This window comes from Trichomycterus rosablanca, chromosome 4 (genome assembly GCF_030014385.1).
Source record: "Trichomycterus rosablanca isolate fTriRos1 chromosome 4, fTriRos1.hap1, whole genome shotgun sequence".
In the NCBI taxonomy this organism is placed as follows: Eukaryota; Metazoa; Chordata; class Actinopteri; order Siluriformes; family Trichomycteridae; genus Trichomycterus; species Trichomycterus rosablanca.
The window spans coordinates 18,219,832-18,225,831 of record NC_085991.1 but is presented as its reverse complement, the minus strand read 5'-3'; positions in this window follow the sequence as shown (position 1 = coordinate 18,225,831).

Below are 6,000 nucleotides of genomic sequence, written 5' to 3'. Positions count from 1 at the left end.
ACTTGTAACAATTATAAATATATACATTTAATATATATTTGGGTGTCATTTTTTTTCTTTTCCTTGAGAACTAAATATTAAATTAACGACATTTTGTGGTTGTCTCTGATCATTTGTAATTGCACCACTCCCCCTACGAATCTAGAACTGGTCCAATAACAACTCCTCCTACACAGGTGTTACACAAGCCACAACCGATGCTGCAAAATTGAACAGTGCACAACTCCATAGTCTCCCGAGACTGACGGATGCCTATTATTATTACTGTATTCTATTATACTTTTTATTTCTGTTCGGAATAATTCTTCTTGAAGGTGTTCTGCATTAAAGACCCACACTCCTGGTCCTCTTTCTACTTCGTTAAAGTCTTTTTTTGTCATTAGGAAATTATGATTGCTGAAATTGTATTTTTTATATTCTATTTTTTCTATAAGTGTTTTCATTTTGTTTGTGCACAATAAGAAGTCAATTCTACTTTGTTTCCGTTTATTTAAGTAAATTTCTTCACGGGAATATTCTCTTTTTGTCCTATTTTTTTGTCTCCAAATATCCTCTAGGTTATGTTTGTTCATTAATTTTTCCAACTCTTCTTTTCTAGTATCAGTTCTAAAAATCATTTCTTCATTTATATCAAGTTTGCTAAATACAGTGTTAAAGTCTCCTATTAAAATAATTTCATGCCATTTTTCCATTAGTGTACTAAGGTTTCTAAAAAAGGTTTCTTTTTCTTTTAAATTATTAGGTGCATGTAACGTACATATTGTAAAATCCTTGTTCTTATATGTTACTTTTGCTACTAGTAAACGTCCACAGTCATCTTTGTACAGTGTCTCTATATAATCAAAAGTGTCTTTCTTAATTAAAATTGCCACTCCTCCCCTTTTATTTTCATTGCTATTGTGTAGTAGAGTCCCCTCCCATTCTTTACTTAACTTCTCTACTGTTTTGTTATCCCAGTTAGTTTCTTGAATGCATAAAACGTCTACTTTCCCTGCTAAGTATATGAGTTTTTTAAAATTCATAAAATTACTGATACCCCTTGCATTGATTGACGTTAGCGACAGAAAAACCATTATAAGCAAAAGTGGCATTAGTAATATTTATCCTTCTATTCAAGTTTTTCTTCATTTAAATCATCCCACATACCTGTCCTTTCTATTCTCCTTTCCCTCGTTACCTCTCTTCTCTTCTTTTGTTTCTCCAAAGCTTTCTCCAGATTTGGTTTTATTTTAGATTTCCTTTTTGTCCCTTCTGGTCTATTTGACAATTGATCTTTTCTGCTTTCGTTGACCATTTCATTATTTTCCGTTTCTTTTACTCCGTCCATATCCATTATTACTTCATCCTCTTCTTTTCCCGTTCGGGTGTCTGCCCTTTGTTCTGCCTGTTGTTCAGTTTTTGTGTCCAGTACTTCTACAGTGTTTATTTCCATGGCAATCTCCTTGCTTTCCATCCGCACCTGTAGCTGTTCTTCTTCTTTACTTAGTGTTCTTGTGTCCACTCTGCCCTCCTCCTCCGTTTCTTTCTCTTGTTCATTCTGCTTCTCTTCAACTCTATCTTCTTCTTCTGTTTCCTGCTCGTCTTTGCATATACATCTTATTAGTGCATAGTTACATTCTGGGCACTTCGTTGCTGTGCAATTACGTGCAAAATGCCCTTGTTCCATGCACTCTCTGCACACTAGGCTCGGACAGTCTCTGACGCTGTGTTCCAAACCGGAACATAATCTACACAACTTCACTTGTCTGTCGTGTATTACCCTAAAGTATTTCGAGCCTTCTGCTGTTTCCAATCTCGTACTGTAGGGTAGGGAAATAACGTCCTTTGGGAAGCGCACTTTCAGAAATCGTGTTCCATCAGCCACTTGTGTCCCTGGGTATAATCTTCTTTTTACTGGTAATATCGGTGTCACTCTCCACCCCACGAGCTTCTGCAGAATGACACCGTCCTCTATATGTGCCGGTAGGTTTAAAAAGGATACCGTCATTTCACATTCACTTAGTTTTCTCGTCTTACGCATGAATCCTTTTACAATCACACCATCCGTTAATTTGTCACAGTCCTCCTCTTTCTGCAGAGTGATTTCATGTTCTCTGTTCTCTCTACTTCTCACTGAAATTAGTTTCCCAAAGCCGATTTCTTCATTCACTGCTTTTATTATATCCGCTGCTGTCACATCCAACCAAGGACGGATTAAGGATAGTCTTGAAATTGCTTGTCTTAAATTTAAATAATTGCAAAATTGCTAAATTAATTTGTGCCTCTGCGCTTAAGAGAAATTGAACATAATAATTTTGAAACAATACAAATTCAGAAACATTAAGTAAGGGCCTGAATCGCATATTTGCAACAAAACGTCTGTTATGAAATATGGTAGCTTGCCTGGCAATTTGTAGGTCCCTAGAAAGTCAAGGAGCCATGGTAAACGACTTCTATGGAAGTCAAGGGCCCCATAGCAGGGGCCCTCGTGATCAAGGGCCCTCTAATGGTATGTCCTGCTCCTCTCTAGGACCCCCTTGTAGGGGCTCTCATAACCAGGGCCCTCTAAAAATATGCCCCCCTCTTTCCTAGGACCCCTAATAGCCAGAAGTCGAAGTCAGATCAGTGCCACAACGCCTTATCCATTTTCATAAGGGGCCCAAAAGCATGGCTAGGGCCCCAAAAGCATGGCTAGGGGCCCCAAGAGGCCCTGGGGTCAAAGTCCCTAATAGTCAGAGGATCCTTAAAATGGAGGGCCCTCGGAAATAAAAATATATTGTATCATAAATGTTGATAGGCATCGCAAAATGTTTTTTTGCCTGACCTCAAGGGCCCCTGGGCGCTGGCCCCACTGGCCCGGTCAGTAATCCAGCCATGCGTCCAACATGTTACTAACATCAATAATCATTGTTGCTTCTTTTTTATAATCCTTTGCGTATCTCGTTCTTTGCTCGTATTCCTTTCTTCTTTCCAGCATTCCGTTTTGCTTCTCTTTCGGTTCTTGTCCTGTTCTCATTGTCTCTGGGTTAATTCTTTCCGTTGTCGTTTGTTGTTAAATTCGAGATCCATTTGTCGTTGTTCAAAGTCATTTCCTTTTTTGACGGTGCCAGTGATAGCTCAGTGGTTAAGGTACTGGACTAGTAAACGAAAGGTTGCCGGTTCAAGCCCCGCCACCACCAAGTTGCCACTGTTGGGTCCCTGAGCAAGACCCTTAACCCTCAATTGCTCATTGTGTAAGTCGCTTTGGATAAAAGCGTCTGGTAAATGTAAATGTTTGCCGTTACCATTTCCATTTTGCTTCCCAAACGTAAATATCGCTCCCCGAGCAAAACAGAGCACCACTAAATTTAAATCAAACTTTATGAAATTAAATCAAACTTAATTGTTAACTCAAATAGCAATAAAGTTTCAGAAAACACTTGGGAGAGCCTTTCTCTCCCCTCTGCACCTTGCACTTCCTGTTCACTCCAGGCGTTCTCAAGGTGGTGTGGCCGTAAGCGAAAGAGGCTGGATTTAAAGGCCTGTTGTAGCTTGCTAGTCAGCTAGATAGATAGATAGATAGATAGACAGACAGACAGACAGACAGCACTCAGTATTCCCAGGCGGTCTCCCATCTAGGTACTGACTGAGCCCAACCTTGCTTAGCTTCTGAGATCGAAAGAGATCAGGCGTTCTCAATTTCTCTTTTTTATTAACTTCCAAAAAATATCATGTTTACAGACAGTCTTCTTTTTTTTTTTTTTTTTTTTAAACAATTTTACAAAAAAAAAGCTTACATATTACAAGTAATACATTAAACAGATTTTTTAAACACACAAAATACATAATATACATTTTTAAAATTTTCAGGTACATTTTTATTAAAGTGATCTAAAATATCTTTTTTTTTTTTTTTTTTATTATTATTATTTTTTAAAACATGCACATTTTGGTAGCTTGATTCTCAATCCGTTCCAGGTTGGTTCCATAAAAGAGCTTTGTGTTACAAAGAGGTTTTCAAAAGTTTCTATTTCGTTTATCATTTTAAAATGTTCATAAAATAAATTTAAAAAATATTCTAATTTTTTTTCAAAAAGTACACACAATTTTATGTGGATGTTATTATATTTTTCTATGTTTCTTCTCATGTATATTGTGTATTTTGCTATTATTAAAATTGTATTTAAAATTGTTGTGTTTTTGCATTTTTGATGGTATCCGAATAAAAAGCTAATTTCCCACTGCCTGTTGTCTGTTTTTTCCTCTGTCAATTCGTTTATCATTTCCTTTAGTTTATCCATAAAACATTTTATTTCTTTACATTCTAAAAACATGTGTCTAACATCTTCTGTTTTATTCTCTTTGCATAGTCTACAGTTTGGGATGTCTTCCAATCCGATTTTGTGTAATTTTTCTGTCATAAATACAATTGTGTTTAAGATAAAAGTTAAAATTGTCTAGTATTAAAAGTTTGGGACCTTTATATGTTTTCCATATCTCGTTTTCCTCTAGTTCCGGGTATATTTTTCTCCAATGCGCATTTGCTTTGGGTTTTACTCACGCTTTATTGACAAATATGTCATTAAACGTTCTCAAGGAACAGCTGTTTAGATCGTTTTTTTGATTGCCTATTTTTACTTCTATTTTCATACTTTCATTTTCTTCTTTGTTTTCTATTCTTTGTAACCATTATTTGGGTATTGCTTGTTTTAGCGTTTCATATTGTTTTTCGATGGTATCTGTGTTTATTGTTTCATCTTTTTCTTCTAAAAAGTCAATTATTGCCTGTGTTGGGAGAAATCCTGGTCTATATTCGTCTTTAATTTGTTTTATTTCTGCTTTGTACCAGTTTTTAAAATACGGTATCTTTTCTTTAAAACAGATCTGCTTGTTTAAAAAAATGGGTTGCTCTAAAATATTTTTTCTCCCTTTTATTTTGTATATTATATCCTCCATAAAATCCCCCCACGCTCTAAAAACCTCTTTGTAAAACTCTGGAACGTTTTGAAACATGTTTTCTTTCAATTCCATGCATAAAATATTCTCATTCATATCCCTTCCAGCACATTTATTTATATAAAATTTAAAAACCCATTTCCATATTTGTTCTTCTTCGTTAAAATTTTTTTAAATTATTTTAACTCTTAGGCTCTGTTTTCTAATAAATAAATCTAAAAGTCCCAACCCTCCTCCTTCTTTTTTCCCGATTATAGTGTCGTAAGCTATTTTAGCCGGTTTTTCGTCCCATAAAAAATTAAAAACTGAGCTTTTAACTCTTTTTAAAACCCACATCGGGATGCTGACGACCCCCGCCGCATACCACATTTTGGATAAAAATAGTGCATTTAAAACTAAAACTTTACCTTTTATATACAAATTCCTTCTTTTCCACATGTTTAGTTTTCTTTGCATTTTATCTAAGGTTTCTTCCCATATAATATCCGTTATTTTATTTTCATCTTCCCCTATGTTTATTCCTAGAATTTTTTTTTTCCCCCTCACCTCTGTAAAAGCTATACTTACTGGTAGTATTTCTGCATCGCTTATCCTCATGTATTGCGTTTTTTCTTTGTTCACAAAAGCTCCCGATCCTTTACAATATTTGTTTAACACATGTATCGCCCTATTTACGCTTTCTGTGTCCTTCAGTATGAGGGTGGTGTCGTCAGCATATTGAAATATTTTTTCCAGATTTTTGTTATTTTCTATATTTATTCCTCTTATTCCACTACTTGCTTTTATTGTTAGACCTAACGGTTCAGCGACCAGTGAGTATAATAATGCTGAGAGTGGACATCCTTGCCGTATGGATCTTGATAAATGAATAAAATCCGTTAGGTACCCGTTCACTTTTATACAGCTATATAAATTCATGTAAAGACATTTTAACCATTTTATAAAATCATTCCCGAACCCAAACCGTTTTAATGTTTCAAATAAATAATTGTGGTTTACTCTTGCTTTCTCAAAGTCTACGCTTATTAGATACCCTTTGGTTTTTTGTGTTTTCATATACCATATTGTGTCCCTTATGTTACTAAT